Consider the following 20506-nt stretch of genomic DNA (forward strand, 5'->3'; position numbering starts at 1 on the left):
CAAGTAGATATGGATTCTGACCACCTTCGAAATATTAATCCTAAGACTTCATAAATAACATTGGTGTTAGATTCTGCTTCACATGTGGCATATCGGGGCTTCCTCACATAATCTGTGGTTGATACCAACTTGTTGAGAAATGAATCTAGTTTAGATGACCCTGTGGTGTTGTACTTGATTTTGGCAACAGTCCAATCAGAGAAAACGATGTTGAACAAAGCTATCCCATCAATAATTATCCCTCCAAAAAGAAGGATATGAGTAATTTTCACATCAAGTTTGCGAAGTTGATACTTCTTCAAGCGATTGAATAGGCCCAAAGCCATCACAATGTTAGTGAGGGCTATGATGCGCAAAATGTAGCTCCTTTTGTGACGTATTGTCAACACTTTTGTGTGGAGCTCCTCATAAATGAAATTGAGTTCAACCGATATCACCCTCAACGCATCCACCGCAGAAACTTTGCGAAAATAATCAATGCTCATTTCGCGTTGTTCTTTTGTGTAGATTAGATCTGCGATGAAGATCCTGAAGATTTGAAAGAATAAGTAAGCATGACTCGCCACAGTGCTCTCGGCAAGCTTTGTTTCAACTTCATTAGATTCACGTTCATCCCTTCCAATATTGAGTTCTTCGAGCAATTGCGACAAGTCTACGGGCATTCTTGGCTCGTTGTCTAAGAGCATTGATTCCCTGAGCTTTGAGAAGCTCGAGAGATAAAGTGCTAGGGTCCTCTCTGCAATTTTTATAAACCCTGCAAGAAACACCAAGATCGTCGGGATCACCAGCGACTTGTTGCTAGGAAATATCCGCACAAAGACGTAGATGGCGGCACCGACTTGGAAGATGAGACTAAGCAGGTGCCGTCGCCAAAGTGAACTATCCTCGAGAGAGAAGGCAGTGATGGTGTCCGGACCGCCAAGATGTAGCAAGAGAAATGAAGCCCAAAATGCCTGAATTGCTCCATCTACTTCTGCTACATGGGTACATGAATTGCCTTGGTTGTGAGAGATGAGCCCAACCGCAAATGCAGCTACCGAGTCGGCCATCAAATAGGCCAACCATAAGAGGAAGATGATGGGTCGACTCGCTGTTTTCTTTCTAAGGGGTGCAAATAGAATGAGGATGACTTGAAGCGAGAGGCTCAGTAAGACAAAGCCTCGGATATTCCATTTGTTCCACAAATCCAAGATGAAGCTAAATGCCATGTTTTTGCGTAGTTTGAATTTTTCTCCTCTCTAATATAATTTCAATTATGACAAAACTATCCTCAAAGTTTACATGCATCAAGAAAATAGTGCATTGCAAACTTTATAAGGAAGCCTTGAAGTAGAAATTGACAAGCAAGGCAAATGGTTGGGAGGTGGCTTGGCTGATGTTGGGGAGGGTCAATGCTTAGGACATTGAGACTTGGGAGGATGAAGAAGCATGTGTAGAACACTGGCCTTGCTTGCCTTCAATTCCCGGAAGGATCATAAGAATTTATATATCTAGCCTTATACTGTGGTTTTCCTTTTTCCTCCGTCAAATTACATAATATTACCATGCTACCATTGTCATAAAAACAAAGATATTTGCATATCATTTTTTGTTGACTAAAGCTTGAATTTTAAAACATGTATGCATGTGGACATTTAAAGTTGTGTTAAACTCTGTCGTGTATTTAAAAAAAAAAAAGAATCAAAATGCATATTAGTGGGACAACTTAATCTTATTTTTAGCCCTAACAAATCAAATACTAAGCATCTCAATCCTTCCTTAAAAAAAGTTCATCTTAACATTTAAAACTCGTCTCGAGAAGGTCTACCTTAAATAGTTTAATTTTGAGCCCACATATGCCCTCCCTCCTAATTCCACAATTCTAACTAAGACACGAGCCGAAGCATAAATTTTTGAAAGCCAAAGCTTTAGAAAGACCTAAGTGAGAGGCTTAATATGATGAAGTATCAAATGTTCCATTTATTCCACATATCCAAATTCAGTGCTATTTTTTGCTCAGTTTGTATATTGTTGCTCCTCTTTAATATAATATTGGTTAGAACAATATATATTGGAAGAATAGTAGGGAATTCTACACACACACATTGAGATAGTTCCTTATTCGTTTGTCAGCAAATACCTCATGTCAAGTTGATGTTTTATCTTTATATTGATTTTGTCTCGATTCTACTTACACATCTATCTATATTTATCCAAGTTTTGAATTATGAAATTTCAGTATCCACGATGAGTTAAAATATTTGGTGATCCTACATTTAACAGAACACTTGATATTATTGATGAGTAAGATACCATCAAAAAAGTTATATGAGTGTGCTTTTATAAGATAAGGAGATCAACCCAGTTGAAGAACACCATAGTTCCGCAAAATATCAAATGAGCGGTCAAATTGAGGATTAACACAGTTATGTAAATACCATGCACATACCCTTAAGCAAAACCCTAAATTATAAAGATCAAATTGCCCCTTCTAGCAAACTCTTTTTAACATCTTAGTTAGGGTTTGGGTGGTTTGATTTTTTATTTTTACTTCTTCGTTTCGAGTTTTTTTGGTGAATGTGAGAATTTAGGATTTGCAAAAAGTATTTTGAAGAAAATAACATTTTTATATAGGGATACCAAGATAATTGATATAAATGTGTAAAGTGGCCTCCAAAGATAAAACTCAAGTATGTATTTGATATTTTCAAAAGTAGAGATTTATAAATGATAATAAGGTAAGACTCATGGCATATTTTTGGTATCTGACCTTTTTTTTTTCTTGGACCCCAAGTAATGTTCCTCTTTATTCTCTTTCTTCTTTTTTTTTTTTTTCTTTTTTTCACGAAGACCCCACATGATATTTTTAACTTGCGCGTGATTTGTGAGTCATGCTTTTTTTTTTTTTTTTTTTGCTTGGGTTTGTAATTCAAGTTGGGTCAACATTTGCATTAACTGGGCGTAAATAAGTTTAGTTAATATCAACTGTTGAATTACATGGATCCCATATCAGGTCCACATGATTCGACGAATGAGATGCATTGATCTCATCTTCAACTGTTTGATTTCATCATTATTTCTTCTATAGAAAGATACAAAGCTTTGAATTTTGAATTTTGTCTTTGGCACTAATGGACTTGGTAGTCAAAACTTCCCACCGCCGAAAGGAAAACTAGTAGAACAGTTAGCGGCTCGTGGTTGCATTGGGCCCGCTCATTGTCTTCTCTATTACTACCTCTATTTTCATTTTATTTCATCTACGTGTGAATATCTTTTGCATGAGCATTTACTTTGAACCCTTCCCCATATTCGACATCATTTCACCGCAAAACTCGAAAAAATTACCAAAAATGCTATAAACCTATTGTAATCCTAAATTTGATTAATTTAGTCCTAATTTTTTTTTATAATTTGCTTATACAATCCTTTTGATCGATTTTGGCTAAAAATCGCTGATATGAACATCTATCATCTTACGTGGCACGATCGACGCTAACATAGACAATTTTTATAATTTTTTTTATTTCTTTTCATTTTCTTTTCATTTTTTTTTTTTTACCACGACCATCGAGAGTTGTCAGGGCCTCGCAATGGTTGTTGATCTTCGCTAGCCATTGGGCGAGGTCTACCTTACCACCGGCTGCAATGGCCTCATCAAGTGACCAACGAGTGTTGCGGGCCATCATTGAGGCCCCAACGATCCTCACTAACGATGATGGGAAAGAAAAAACAAAAAAAATTATAAAAATTCAGAATTTGAAAAAAAATTGCAAAAGTTGTCGGCGTCAATACTAGCGGTATCACGTAGAATGACCAACGTCCACGTCAGTTATTTCCGATCAAAATTGGCCAAAAGGACTAGCAATCATTAAAATGTTTAAGATTTAATTGGCATATATATTATAAGTTTATGACTTTTTTGGTAGTTATCTTTTATGTGTCTACTTTTCTATATGCCCTTGTCTAAATCATTCATACATATTTGACTCATGTATTAATTGCATCATATCTTTTAAAACCCAACATGGCACTTTCATAAACGAGTTGCAAAACATGATACGTTTAAGAAATAAACCAATGTTCAAATGAGTAATAGAGTGCCTAAATGTATCTAGCTAGATTGCATTGACCCAGGTAATATGTTAACTCATTTAACTAGCGGGTCTTAGCCTGTCAAAGACAAATTGAAAAGGTCGACTAGCAAAGGACACATTTTTTTCAGGTCATGTTAATGAGACTCTAATGCCCAAAAAATTCCCACCTTTAGATCCAATTCCAAATATTCTATGAACTTTGTTTTGTCTAAAAAAATTCAACAAATTTTACTCTAGTCCTAAATTTGTCCACATGTCCAAAAATTACAACTAATTTCTTCAAAATATATATATCAAGGTATGTTATAGGTTCATTATAAGAACTTGCATCTTCATTGATACTCTTATTTTCGTATGAAATAACAGCAGCATTCTAATACTAATAGTATTGAAGAAAACCAGTAGCAATGTTTAGACAAAGGGTCAATGGGGTAAATTTGGGCTAAAGAGAAATTCGATAATTTTTTTAAGACGAAAGAAAATTTTGGTTATAATTGAGATTAACTTAATATTGGGGTTTTTTTTTTTTTAATGCAAATAGGCTTGTTAATCAGTGGCGTCAAAAATTGGTAATCCGACAAAGCGATGCTACGATATTTGGCCTGACTTTTTCTTTATCTTGGACCCACTTCATATTCTTTTTTCTTTTTCCTTTTTCCTTTAACTTAGATATTTTTATTGCTTTTTTTCTTTAGCTTCGACCCATTTAAGTTCTATCTTTTGCCCTTTTCACATAATGCTCTTAACTTGCACAAGATTACGTGATTCGGGACTCACATTTTTTATTTTGACAAAAATTTTGCAGGAATTTGTGAGTGACGTTGTTGTCCTCTAGTTGATGTGCAACTCTTGGCTCTTTATTCCAAAATAAACTTGTTGAATAATTAAATTAATAGCTTATATGACTGTGCCCTAAAATTATTTACCATTTTCCTTGCAAAATTTGGAATCAAGTGTTTTGAGCTTCGGAAAAGGATGGAAAATTGTATAGGACATTCTGGTATGTTTTCCCGGATTTCAGATTTTTAACATTAAGAATTCTTAAAATGCGAGAGAGCCATAAAAAATAAAAATAAAAATAAAAATTGGGGAAAATATTCTTCCTTAAATCTACATTTGAGATCATGTTAAATACAGAAAGGAAGGATGAAGTAATTCTCTGTATCTGTTAAAAGCAGAGATTTCAATATTGCCTTTTCCTCTGTTCTTCTTGTCGTTTTTTGAGCTTTTATGGAATTATTTCTAAAACCGCTCTTAGTTGTTAGTGTTACATAGATAAAAATTCTGTTTAATGTATTCGAACGGAAAAGGAAAAAAAAAAAAGTCTATCCAAAGTGAGTACAACGTGTAGAAATGATATGCGTGCAATTTTTTTTTCTTTGCAGTTCGTTGAATAAGTACATGTATGAAACTTACTTGAAAGGTTTTCTCCATCCTACATTAAATTTATGAGATTAGTGTCCATATCAGGGGATTTCATTAATGCTAATTAATGAAATGATGATGCTGAACACTTAGTTCAAGTAACTAATCGAATTGATTGTTTTTCAAACCTTAAGTGATTTAACGGGATTGCAACAAAATGCAATATATACATGTAAAGATGACTCTTTACTTGTTTGTCAAAAGACTTTATCTATTCAAATATCTAGGAAGGTAAAAGAATCATTAACCAACCATTTCTCAAATAAAATGGAGCTCCAAATAAATCTTACTCGAGTTGGTTGAATCCCTAATGAGTAAAATTAAATGTTTACAAATGCGTCATGTGTCCAAAAAATTGGAAGACGCCATTAGGTTATTAATGTGAAACTTGGCCATTGTTATGTACTTGGCAAGATAATAAAAATGTCCTTTCACTCCATTATCACCTCGATTCAACCAACGACGATTCCACCATAAAGTTTAATTTAGCCAAAGAAATGGAAAAAAAAAAAAAACTTGCCCTTTAATGTGGATGATTGATATAAGCCAAAGTCACATTGGAGTTACCATAAGTAAGATGCTCTAAGAAGGCATCTCCCACTAAAAGCAAGTGGCAACAAGTTTTTTACAAATATCAGGATTCTCTCTTTTCTTTCTTTCTATTTCCGATTATTGATTGCTTTGATATGAATTAGTCCCCTTACTTTCTCTTCTTTTTATTAGACAAGATTAACTTTCATAAAATTAAATAAAATCTGTCTATTAAGATTGCATGAACTCAATAAGCTTTGTTCATATAACAAGCAAACTATTTTTTTCTCCTCTGTCAATCATCCTTTTGCTTTTGTCCATGTCAGGCAAAATATTCTTATTCTTCCTTTTTCTCACCTTTTTCCCTCTTTATAAGCAAAATCATCATTTGAAAGGATTAAAAAATTTGAGTAAGGGTTATTACTTATTTACAAGTATCCCATGCATTAAATGGCAAAAGAAAAGTATCATATGCATGCATGATGCTTCTTGCTTTGTGTTAGCTTCATGTTTTTTCGTTAAACCATTCCTAGTGGTGACAGGTTTTCCATAAATCTTAGAAATATTCTTATTCTTCTTTTTTTCTCACCTTTTTCCCTCTTTATAAGCAAATCCATCAGTTGAAAGGATTAAAAAAAATTTGAGTAAAGGTTATTGCTTATTTACAAGTATCCCATGCATTAAATGGAAAAAGAAAAGTATCATATGCATGTGTGATGCTTCTTGCTTTGTGTTAGCTTCATGTTTTTTCGTTAAACCAATTCTAGTGGTGACAGGTTTTCCATAAATCTTAGAAATCTGTCTTTATCTTTCTTTTTATTTTTGGATTATTGATTGCTTTAGCTGAAGTGGTTCCTTACTTTCTCTTCTTTTTTATTAAACAAGATTAAATATCATAAAAATAAAATTTATAGAAATATAAAATTTGTCTATCAAGATTGCATGAGCTCAATAAGCTCTGGCCATAAAACGAACAAACTATTATTTTCTTCTCTTTCATCACCCTTTTGCCTTTTGTCCATGGAGGGCAAAATATCCTTCTTCTTTTTCTTACCTTCTTCCCTCTTTATATGCATATCTATCATTTAAAAGGATTGAAAATTTCGGGTAAAGATTATTGCTCATTTACAAACATCCCATACATCAAATGACAGAAGAAAGGTATCATATGCGTGGATGATGCTTCTTGCTTTGTGTCAACTTTATGTTTTTCGTCAAATCATTCCTAGCAACGACAAGTTTTCCACAAATATCAGGAACCTCTTTTTATCTTCTTCTTCTTTTTTTCTAATTCCGGATTGTTGATTGCTTTGACTTGAAGTGGTTCCCTTACTTTATCTTCTTCTTTATTAGATAAGATTAACTGTCATAAAATTAAACTTCATAGAAAAAATAATTTTTTTCTATTAACATTGCATGAGCTCAATAAGCCTTGTCCATATAATGAGCAAACTATTCTTTTTTTTTCTCATTCATCACCTTTATGCCTTATGTCCACGTAAGGCAAAATATTATTATTCTTCTTCTTTCTTCTCACTTTTTCCCTCTTCATATGCAAATCTATCATTTGGAAGAACTGAAAATTTCTGGTAAAAATTATCGCTTATTTATCTCATATATTAAATGGCAGAAAAAGTATCATATCCGTGAATGATGCTTCTTGCTTTGTGTCAGCTTCGTGTTTTATCATCAAATCATTCCTAGTGCAATAGGTTTTCCATAAATCTTGAGAATCTCTCTTTATCTTCTTTTTTTCTATTTCGGGATTGTTGATTGCTTTGATCTGAAGTGGTTCCCTTACTTTGTCTTCTTTTTATTAGACAAGATTATCTGTCATAAAATTAAAATTTATAAGAATATAAAATATATTTGTTAAGATTGCATGAGCTCAATAAGCTTTGCCCATATAACAAGCAAGCTATTCTTTTCTTCTCCTTCATCACCCTTTTGCCTTTTGTCCATGTAGGGCAAAATATTCTTCCTCTTTTTTCTCACATTTTTCCCTCTTTTCATGCAGATCAATAATTTGAAAGGATTGAAGATTTTGGGTAAAGATTATTGCCTATTCACAATTATCCTATGCATTAAATGGTAAAAGAAAAGTATCATATGTGTAAAATGATGCTTCTTGCTTTGTGTCAAATTCATGTTTTATCGTCAAATCACTCCTAGTGGTGCAGATTTTCCACAAATCTCAAGAATCTTTTTTTAACTTTCTTTCCTTTAATGGATTATTGATTGCTTTGACATGAAGTGGTTCCCTTACTTGCTCTTCTTTTTTATTAGAAAGGATTAATTGTCATAAAATTAAAATGTATAGAAATATAAATTTGTTTGTCAAGATTGCATGAGGTCAGTAAGCGTTGTCTATATAATGGGCAAACTATTCCTTTCTTCTATTTCATCACCCTTTTGCCTTTTGTCCATTTAGGGCAAAATATTCTCGTTTTTCTTTTTTCTCACGTTTGTCCCTCTTTATATGAAGATCTATCATTTCAAAGGATAGAAAATTTCAGGTAAAGATTATTGTTCATTTATAGGTATCACATGCATTAAATGGTAGAAGAAAAGTATCATAAGCATGGACGATGATTCTTGTTTTGTGTCAAGTTCATGTTTTATCGTCAAATCGTTCCTATCTCCATTCTACTTGCACATCCATCTATAATCTATAGATAGCAAGTGAAATGTTTGGTGATACCATGTCTGCCAAGACACTTGATATTATTTATAAATAAGATACAATCTAACAAATCTTATGAGTGTGTTTGTGAAGAATAAGTAGGTTTTTTCCATCCTTATATATATATATATATGTGAGGAACACTCTAATGACAAAAATTAAACAAAGCGATATATCAAACAAATCACGACAATATAATCACAAGCAATATAGTAAGTAGAACCCAAGTCATTTGGGGCAAAGATATAAAATTGCCTTGCTACTAAGCTACGGATAGGACTCCTGTAAATTAATGTATATATGCAATCAACCTAGTTTAAGACAAGTAAATTTTTTAAGCTAGGTGATAACTTTGCCGCATTAAAGAAAATGAAATTCAACAAAGAATATATCAAACTTAGCCCTAAAAACGCCATGTCTTACCAAATGCCTCCCCGATTTTTCAATTTTATTTATTTATTTCTTTTTCTTTTTCATTTTTATCCATGATGAACATGATTTAAACTCTAGCTATACTAAATGCATGTTAAGATATAATAAACTAGACACCAGGCTAGAAATTGAACTACATTATGATGCAAATATGTCATTATGACATGTGGATGATGTAATCATGTAAAAGGAATGTCCCAAGATAGGTCGAGACCCCTAGCAAGGCCGAATAGAAGCTCTAAGCTCGTTGCCAGCCCCTCAGGCGATATAAACAGCAAGTTTAGACCTCTCTTCACGTGCTAAAAACTCCGAACCAACTGGAAACCCATCAAATAAACACTCAAGAGCCATAAACAGGCCATACAAGCCAGAGGTATAGCAAGCCCAAGTCTGAATCGAGAAGCCTCATAGCGTACCAAATCCAAAAGATTTCTCAGAAACATGCTAACCTGACAACAACTTAATGGCAATTGGTTCTAACATGCAACTTTGCTAAAACGTGAGAAAAGCCAACATGCATAACACATTAGATGAATCCAAGTATTATAGCTTGAGTTATACAAGAACCAGTTTGCATGTGACATACGTGGAATATACAAACTAAATAAATGGTTTAAACTAAACATATATAATATCTAACGCAAGAGACGTCACAACACCCTAATCTAACATTATAGGAATAACAACATCAACATTGACGAGTAGTGAGAGGATGAGCCTAGAAAATCCATGTATGGCGAAGCTTCAAGACCAGCCTAAACCGAGGCAAACAAGCAAGATATCAAACCAAGCATGAACAAATGGTAAGGAAAATACTTGAGCATGGCACTAAATTCACAATTAAGTAAGAATATCCAAGACAAATCGATTACATCATGGTTTTATGGTGATGTAATTGAACACACTAAACCATAAACCAATATGAAAACTAAGACTCCACACGCATATATTATGGGTTAGAATTAAACATAAAGGCATGAAGAACAACTAAACAAAATGCTAAAAAGAGTATCACTGCTAAAAGGAGAGCTAAAGAACCAGTAGACCAAGGTAATGAGCTTGCAATGCCCGTGAGAGTGAGGCAAGCTTCCGCGCCTCAGCCTTAAGCTACGATCACGAGAGTGAGGTAAATTCCATCCCTAATTTTCATAAAATGCATGGGTGGTCTATAAGAGGGGAAACTTGAGTATCTATAAACTACAATACCTTTAGTTTATAGGTGCAGAAGAAATAATACAAGAAAAATGAATTCAAGATTACATAAAATCACTGTTTTTTTTTAAAAATGATTGGGTAATAGTCTATTCTAGACCACAAAAACTAAGCCAAAATAATTATAGATTATTATGGAGCCCAATCCTACAAGAATTAGTAGCTCACAATAAGCTGTTATTCTCAGAGTAGACTAAAAATTGTTATGCCAGCAAAACCTTTTTTTTTAGGGATACAAATTTGATCCCTCATTTTTATAAAATACACAAAGCGTACAAAAATGGAAACTTAGGTATTAAAAGCCTACAGTATCTCTGGCTTCTAAATGCAACAAAAGAAAAAAAGTGCAAACTTATGTAACATCACTGTTTTTTTTTTTTTTTTTTAGGGGTCAATTGTGTTGTTATCGGCGAATTTGATCGCTAATTTTTTGGAAAATGCGATAAGGATCTACAAGGAAAAATTTAGATTTCAACAGTTGGTTATCCGCCATAAAAAGAAAATAAAATCTTTTAAATCAACTTAAAATTGAGAACATATCTTGCCAAATTGATGTTTGTCTATGGGTTACATTGAAAGGAGGTAAGCCCACTAGGTGCCTGTCCTCATCTCTTGTGAGTATAAAAAACTAACGAATAAAATGGATTAAACTTATAATTTATATATATAAATTATATTACTCTTTGTGATGTCTAGTGAAGTCTTATACAATGCTCTATAATTAGTACAGATGCATATGGCGCTTTGCATGCATTCATAATAGTATAGTGAGCCGAAAGATCGGAAATTTATGCTTTTTGCCGACCCATATAATTTGCTTAAGAATGGACTGGTATTGCTTAAGGAAATTAGTCATAAAATATTATGAAGGATTAAATCCTTGTTTACAGATATAAAAAAACCAAATTGATTCGACTCACGGAGCACAAATATCAATGTGACCAAAATTAATAATTTAAGGGCCATTGAACATTGACTATGAGTTCAAGGAGTAAATTTTGGAATTCTCTCTTCTTTTATTAATGCTAGAAATATATGAAATCAAGTTGTGAACAAGGTTGTAAATCTTTATCAAATATTTAATATCGACTAACTTGTTAAAGTAGCTGATTGAAGTTTGTTGCATCGTTTCTTCTATGAATCTGCATATTTTTTGTTGTTCAATTTTGTAAGTAATGCTTATATTGACCTAGACTGGCTCCTTCTTCTTCTGGGGAAAGTACCAAAAATATAGCTCACCGTGAACCCAATGACTACTTATTGCCTTTATTTATAAAAATACCATTCACGTACCCTCTAAGCAAAACCATTGAAAACACCAAATTGCCCCTCCTTGCAAATTCATTTTAGCAATTTGCTTAGGGTTGGGTGGTTTTTATTATTTTTAGTTATCTTTTTTTTTGGACAGTCAGCATTATATTTGTGTACTCTCCCGGACAACTAATAAGAAGTTCTCAATCTATATTGATAAGTTTTCTATTAATCACTAGCATGTATGAAATGACTTTTAATTTTTACTTTTTTTGCTTAATTTAAATCTTACAGTTCACACACTTTTTAACTTTTTTTTTTTAAAATCCAAAACTTTCATAGTACTCAAATGTTAACTCAAAGAGTCACATTTTATATTTTCATTATTTTTCGAAATTTTAGTAATCTTTTAATTTTTGATGGGAAAGTAAAAAGTACTTTTGAGTTTTATTTAAATCCAAAAAAAGTGCACGCCTTTAAAATTGAGTTGGTAAATGTTCGAGCAAAGTTAGTGTATTACCTTTCACCTTTCGCAATATGATCATAAGTTCACATGAGGGCACTAAGGACAATACGTTGTTGATTTGGATTTATACTGATAAGTTATTCATCAACTCGTATATAATGACTTTCAGTGTAAAAAGACAGTAGATATTTATGTCATATTGATAATTGCACATATGTATTAGTAGACATCATTCGATAACTTTATTAACTACCAAAAGTGTAGTAAATTCCATTAATATGATGACAATTTTTTAAATGTGTATATTTAGATTTTTTTTTTGTTAGTCCTACTCTACTCATAATTTAACTCTCACTTTTAGACATTTGATTTTCCTTGAGTACAAAAGGACAGTAGATATTTATGTCATATTGACGATTGCACATATGTATTAGTAGATATCATTCAATAACTTTATTAACTATCAATTCCATTAATATGATGACAATTTTTTAAATGTGCATATTTAGTTTTTTTATTTTTTTCAGTCCTACTCTACTCAGAGTCTAAGTCTCACTATTATACTTTTGCTCTACCTTATTGCAAAGCGTGAAAGTCGAAACCTACACTTGAAGCTAAATTGTAGTCACACCAACTTTCCTGAAAATGCGAGGATTTGAACCCCCCCACCTCCCCATTCTCATGTGAGAAAGATGTCTATTGGGGCAAACCCCACTGGTGTATATTTAAATTGTTGGTAAGTTTTTAATCAATACCGGCTATTATTAATACCTTACTGTAATTTATGCCTTCCAAATTTTTAGGTTGTGTTTTTCACCATTAAAGTTCATTTAACAGGGTGTGATTCATTAAAATCTAATGGAGATTATGGCCAAACTGAAGAAATTTCTTCTCCAGCTAGGACAACGCTTTTGATTATGCAGGTCCGATCCATAACCAATCCCTCTGATCGCATTGGTTTTACGGACCTAAGTCTAGGCGAGAATTCTGCAAATTCTAGTTGCACTCCTGACACAATTGCAAGAGATAAAGCCTTTGATGGAGGAGCTAAAAGTTAAACGTAAGTAATATGAGCAAAAATATACCTTGCTGTTAGCACAATGCCTACTTATTACCTCTATTCATTTTAGCAATTTGCTTAGGGTTGGGTTGTTTTTATTATTTCTAGTTGGTTTTTGAGTATTTTTGGCGGTCAACATTATATTTGTGTATTGTCCCAGATAACTAATAAGAAGTTTTCAATCTATATTAATAAGTTTCTATTAATCACAGGTATGTATGGAATGATTTTTACCTTTTCCTTTTTTGCTTAACTTAAATCTTATAGTTCACACACTTTTAACATTTCTTTAAATCCAAAACTTTCTAAACTTTCATAGTACTCAAATTTTAGCATAAAGACTCATATTCTATTTTTTCATAATTTTCCGAAATTTTAGTGATATTTTAAGTTTTGACTTGGAAAAGTAAAAAGTACTATTTAGTTTTATTTAAATTCAAACAAACGTGCACATTTTTAAGACTGAGTCAGTAAATGTCAGTCTTAAAAATGTTCAAGCAAATTATTTACAGTTTACCTTTTCTCGGCATGCTCATAAGTTCAGGTGAAGGACAATACGGTGTTGATTTCAATCTATACTGAGAAGTTATGCATCGACTCATATATTAGTATAAAAGGTTGGTAGATATTTATGTCACGTCCATAATTGTACGTATATGGATCAGTAGATACCATTCAAATAACTTTATTAACTATCCGAAAGTGTGGTAAACTCCATTAATATGATGATAATCTTTGAAAGTGTATATTTAGATTGCTGGTAAGTTCTTCATCAATGCCCACTGTTATTAAAACCTGATAGTAATTTATTCCTTTCATATCTTTAAGTTGTGTTTTTGACCATTAAAGTTGATTTAACAGAGTGTGATTCATTAAAATCCAATGGAGATTACGCACAATCAGAAGAAAATTTCTTGTTTGGCTGTCGCAATCTAAATTTCGGGTGCACCACCTAAAATTAGACTAATGGATTACTAGGCTTAAACTTAGCTCGAGCTCTCCCAAGCCCATACCAATTCGTGACTTAGGTTCAAGTTCTTACTATGCAATTGATTTTTCAATTAGGAGTCGCCACTAATCTATTTTTGGTGGGTCGATTAGAAACCCAAGTAAAGTAACGGGAGATTTACTTTACTCCTACGAACCAAAGATTGTGAGTTCAGGAACTTGGTTACGCTAGATTTCTCTAACGCCCTTTCGGTACATTTCTATTTTATTTATAAAAAAAAAAAAGTGTTTTGCAGGCAGCTTGAATTGATTTTAATAGAACCCACGATAATTCAACAGAAGAAAACCCTTCACGATTTCTTCTCTCTCTATGCTCTCCATTGTGGCCGTATGTTCAATGTGTGGCCTCCTCCCAAAACCCTACGCATTTTACCTTTTTATAGGGCATGGATTAGGGTTTTAATTTTTCCAAATCCATATCCACAAAGATTTTTCAAACCCAATATTTTTTTTTTGATTTAATTTAGGAAAAATCAGTAAAATCTCCCGAGGATACAGGCTTGGGCCGATTTGCTCTTGTCGTGGGCTTAGTTCGGCCTGCCAAGTTAAAGCTCGGAACTACTAATTCGAACCCATTTGTCATCGGTCCAATAAACAAATGCAAAACATGTAAATTAAACATAAATGCACATACACCTATATGCTATGCAATATATATATATATATATATATATATATATATTAGGATAAAATTAACCCCTAATTTTCTATGCGATAAATGACTAAATGGGTCGCCAAAATTTAAGTGTCAACACTGGCCCAAGATAGCGCTTCTGATTATGCGGGTCCAATGCAAATCCAATCCCTCTGATCGCATTGGTCTTACAGACCGGTGCTGAGAACCAATTTCACAATACAAATCAGTTCAACGAAGGTGCTGCTCTTCAACTCTACACCCCAATAAGAAGACTTAGCCCCGATATGCATCTTGCGTAATCACTTAATTTTAAATCATTGAAGAATAATTTGGGAAGAAAAACATGCTTGCCTTAAAAAGTTATGACTCGTCAACAGTTTCTTGGATCGTGTTGGGACTTTTTTCCATGCAAGACACTAGAAATACGAACTTTTGAGTCAGCAATGCAATTATCACTTGACCATCTGGAGTGAGTTTCACTCAATATCCAATCCTTTTTATGACCTATTTAGTTAGCTGAATGAATCGGGCCCAGTGGTAAGAGAATTAGGTGGGGGTGGGGATGTTTAGTTTCAAATGTGGGGTTCAACTCTTACGTCTACAAAGAGGCGAAGTAAAAGTTTGAGAGAGAGAGAAAGACAGAGAGACAGAGAAGAGTTAGAATAGGACTAACCAAAAAGAAAAAAATGTGTGAACGAAAAACAACCCATACATCATGGGCAGTCACATCTAGACACATCCTGCATCCATCTAAACTTCTCCAGATTAAAATTGAGGTGACAAACATAGAAGTTCTTTCACTTACCTACAGAGAGGAACCTTGCAATCATTAGGCTCGGTACACATCTGAGAGTGCAGTTCAAGAAGCTGCCACATGCGCTTGTAGTGTACACATCCTCCAGGAACGCGGACCTTGCAACTGGAAAAATGACGTACTAAGGTCTCGAGTCCTTTACAAGTAGGGAATCCACAGACAGGCTGCGATGCTATAAGGAGTTTGTCATGTGGTCCAATCGTCTGGCAAACATCTCTGCATATGTGAAGGAAGGCTTCCATGGCCTCGTAAAGTTGCAAGTATACCTGTCTCTCTTCGATCTTCCTCAGCCTCTCTTGTTTCCTCTGAAACAACAGTAGCCATAAGACCACAATGCAAACAATTCTCAACGGTTAGGTTTATCATGAAAGTAACATATCCACCAGTATGAGAACGATGCATAGTTATTTTCGTAGGGAAGGAGAAATGATCAATCTTCCAGGAATCAATCTGGTTGTCATACCGATAAAGGTGAAATCACAACCTTGCTCAATAGCAACAGGAGGAGCTTGATGCAAAGAATAATGTAACCAAAAAGATAAGAATGTAGACATTCAGTGATTCTTTGCTACGAAGGACTTGGAAGAGGCTAAGAGCAAAATGTTATAGAAGAAGATCAGATAGAGCTAAAGCATCTCTTAATTCTAGCGCATCTAAAGAAGGAAATGCAAGCATAAAATTGAGAACAATCTCAAGAAAATTTGTCAATGCGGTAAATCAAGGGGGAGAGGATAAAATAAAGACATCCTTAGTGAAACCCTCACATGGATCTAAAACTGATGAGACCTATCCCATCCATGTGGGAAGTCTTACTACTAACATTAGTAGCAGCAACAACAGTTAAAGAGAAGTCATGAACCATGGTCCACCACAATACAAATAACATAGTAGCCAAAGATCCGGAAAGTTATAACTAGTTCCGCTACTTATGTGTCTCATGTAATCTGCAGAATAAAAGCATTCTCCGCGAGTAGTAGATGTCACCGTGAAATGATTGTACTATTTCAAGTTCATAATCCTCACTTCGAACTCCAAGTAATTGTAGTAACAGCGTTCGCATGAGTTGCACATATGATCCATAAGCACATAGCATCCAAAAACCTCATACCTGTTATAGATAAAGCCAAATATTTGTTTTTAGGGGCTTTTTGTCTTTTCTATTAGATTTCCTTTTAGGTTAAAAGTGGTACCTATATATTAGCGATGGCAAAACCCTAGCCGTCAAGACGCTGAAAAAGGAAATAGAGAGGCAAGAAAAAGAGAGAAGAAAAAAGTGAGTTTTTTTTTCTTGATGAGGGTTCTCAATCTCTTTGTGCCCTGATCTTGAGAGAATATCGTCGTTGTATTCCAACTTTTTCTGAAGTTTAGTGGATTCGCAGAGTGTCTCTGCGCGGAGACGTAGCCCAGGTTTGGGTGAACTTCGATAACAAATTTTCTGGCGTGTTCATCTGATTCTGCTCTTTTATTATTATATTTTGTCTGGTGAATTATTTGCGATCGTTATTTTTCTGGAATCGACATGAGATTTCGTAACAACTGGTATCAGAGCCTGGGTTGGCTAATCGAGAACATCGAGGGTTTTCGGTGACGTTCGATTGAAAGCAAACAGGATGGCAGAAGATAAAATCAGAATCGATAAGTTCAATGGAGAGGATTTCGGATGGTGGAAACTACAAATAGAGGATTATCTTTATCAAAAAGATCTCTATGCACCACTTGAGGGTTGGAAACCCGAGATGGCGGAAGTGGATCCAACAACAGAAGCCGGATGGAAAATTCTTGATCGAAAGGCGTTAGGTGCGATTCGTCTAGGGTTGACGAAAAAGACAGGGTACCACATTGCGAAAGCAAAAACTGCAAAAGAAGCCATGGATATTCGAAGCCATCCACATCAAATCAGGTATTTTTGCTGAAGAAACTGGTTAATATGAAGTTATCTAATAGAGGTTCTGTGGCAGAGCATATTAATAGTTTCACGCAGGTCACGGGTCAATTGGAATCCGCAGGCATAAATTTAGATATGAAGCTTCAAGCTTTATTATTTTTATGTTCTCTTCCGTAAAAGCTACAATACCGCAAAGTGCGGGGAATTTCGAGCACCATGAAGGATGATTTAACTCTTGATGATGCTGTGAGTAGTATCATTGATGAAGAGATGCGAAGGAAAGTCTCAGGTGGAGATAATTTTTCTGCATCTACATCTTCAACGGCACTTGCAGTGGAGAACCGTGGAAGAAGTAAAAGTAGAGGAAATTTCAGCGGTCGTGACAGATCACAATCAAGGGGTAAGAGACAAGGTTACAAAAGATGAGTGTTGGTTTTGTCACAAACCGGACACCGGAGGTTTCAGTGTGAAGCCTACAAAAGAAGCAGCAAGATGAGAATCAAGGTGCTAATGTAGTTAGCGATAAATCTTTGCTAGATAACTTGTGTTTGTCTCGCAGGGTTTGACTTGACAACGAGATAAATGGTTTATTGATTCTGGCCCTTCTTTTCATTGCACTCGCAAAGAGACATATTTGATGATTATGCCGGTGGAGATTTTGGACAAGTGGTTGTGGGAAACGGCCACATGTGTCCAATTGTTGGGAAAGGAACCGTGTTTGTGAACATCTCGGGTGGAGGACGTCTAGTTTTGCGTGAAACTAGGCATATTCCGAAATTAAAGAAAAATCTGATTTCAACTAGTAAACTTGACCAAGAAGGTTTGGTAATAACCTTTGGCTACGGAGAGTGGAAGATAACCTCAGGGGTAAGAGTAGTAGCAAAGGGAAAGCGTACGGGTACACTTTACCTTCTCCAATGAGACAATATCAGTGATATGGTTGCAACTACAATGGCTACAGGTAATTTATCTACTCTTTGGCATTATCGTTTGGGACATCTTGGTGAAAAAGGTGTAAAGCAGTTACACTCGAGGAAATTATTTCCGGGTATACAAAAAGTTGAGTTAGATTTTTGTGAGAGTTGCATTTATGGAAAACAGAAGGCTGTTAGTTTTCAATTGAATGGGCGACAAAATAAAGGCCGAAGCTAGAGTTGGTTCATGCGATGTATGGGGACCTGCTCAAGAACTCTCCTATGGTGGTAAGAGATATTTTGTCACATTCATTGATGATGCAACAAGAAAGACTTGAGTCTATGCTCTTAAAGAAAAATCAGAAATATTCGGGATGTTCAGAATGTGGAAGACCATGGTAGAAAAAGAAACAAGTTATCAGATTAAAGCTTTGAAATCTGATAATGGTGGTGAATACACAAGTAAAGAATTTGCAAATTATCTGAGTCGAGAAGGCATACACGGGCTGAAGACTGTTCCTAGAACTCCTCAAGAGAATGGTGTAGCTGAAAGAATGAACAAGACTATTCTAGAACGTGCGAGATGCATGAGACTACACGTGGGTCTCCCGCTACACTTATGGGCCGCTACAGTTGATGCAGCTGTTTATCTTATCAACAGAAGTCCATCTAATGCGTTGGATGGAGAAATACCACAAGAGCGGTGGTCAGGTAAAAAGATTAATTATTCACGTATAAAGGTGTTTGGTTGTATTGCATATGCTTTGATTGACAGGAAGGATAGAAAAAAGCTTGATGCTAAGTCCCAGAAGTGCGTCTTTATCGGATACGGTGACGACGAGTATGGCTATAGACTTTGGGATTATGAGAATAACAAAGTCATCCGCAGTCGCAATGTGGTATTCCATGAAGAAAAGATGTACAAGAATCGTCAGATAGAGACAGAGCATGAGAAGGTAGTACAACCAAAGTATGTTGAATTAGACATAATGCTTGTAAAGATGTTTCCAGTAGATCAAAGTTCACCTGAAAGAGAGGTTCAAGATGAGCCTATTATCAGTGAAGAGGTAGTTCAAGAAGAACGCAGTAATTCGGAGCAAACGAATGACCCTGAAGTACTTGTCTTGAGAAGGTCTACACGTGTGAGAAAGCCAAAGGTAATTTTTGATCCATCAGCTAATACTGTTCTGAGCCATGTCTTATATACAGATTCGGGAGAACCGGAGACTTACGATGAGGCAAAGGCAGACACGTCTCACTTGCAGTGGGAGTGTGCTATGAAAGACGAGATGAGCTCGTTACTTCAGAACAAAACTTGGGAGTTGACCAAGTTGCCCACATGTAAAAAGGCTTTATTAAACAAATGGGTATACAGGGTTAAGAATGAAGCATATGGTAGTATTAGATACAAGGCGAGATTTGTAGTCAAGGGCTTTTCTCAAAAAGAAGGGATCGACTACTCCGAGATATTTTCACCTGTAGTGAAAATGACATCAATTAGAGTTCTGCTAAGTATAGTTGCAGTGGAGGATCTTCATCTTGAGCAGTTAGGCGTAAAAACAACGTTTTTACATGGTGACTTAGATGAAGAATTATACATGGCACAACCTAAGGGTTTTGAAGTCAAAGGTAAGGAGCACATGGTATGTCGCTTGAAGAAAAGCTTGTATGGCTTGAAACAAGCTCTGCAACAATGGTACTTAAAACTTGATGGTTTCATGCAAGAAAAGGATTTGCACACTTGTGAGTCCGATCCTTTGTGTTTATTTTCGCAAATATGATGATGGTGACATTGTGTATCTATCTTTATATGTGGATGACATGCTTGTGGCTAGTTCCAATATGAAGAGAATCATAGACGTGAAGAAGATGTTATCATCACAATTTGCTATGAAAGACTTGGGAGAGGCCAAGAATATTTTAGGCATGAAAATCATCAGAGATAGGAAAAATAAGAAATTATGGTTGTCGCAGAAAGACTATGTGAACAAGGTGTTAAAGAGATTTAACATGGACAAGGCAAAACCGGTTGCAACTCCTCTAGCGAATCACTTCAAACTTTCCAAGGATATGTGTCCAAGCACTCAGGCTTTGAAAGATGAGATGGCGGTAGTT

General features: G+C 34.9%; 1 pseudogene; it reads right to left on the reverse strand.

Annotated features, from left to right (window-relative positions):
- The window catches only part of LOC104428077, a 59018-nt pseudogene that overhangs the window by 35975 nt on the left and 2537 nt on the right, over window positions 1-20506 (reverse strand).

This window comes from Eucalyptus grandis, chromosome 1 (assembly GCF_016545825.1).
Source record: "Eucalyptus grandis isolate ANBG69807.140 chromosome 1, ASM1654582v1, whole genome shotgun sequence".
NCBI lineage: Eukaryota > Viridiplantae > Streptophyta > Magnoliopsida > Myrtales > Myrtaceae > Eucalyptus > Eucalyptus grandis.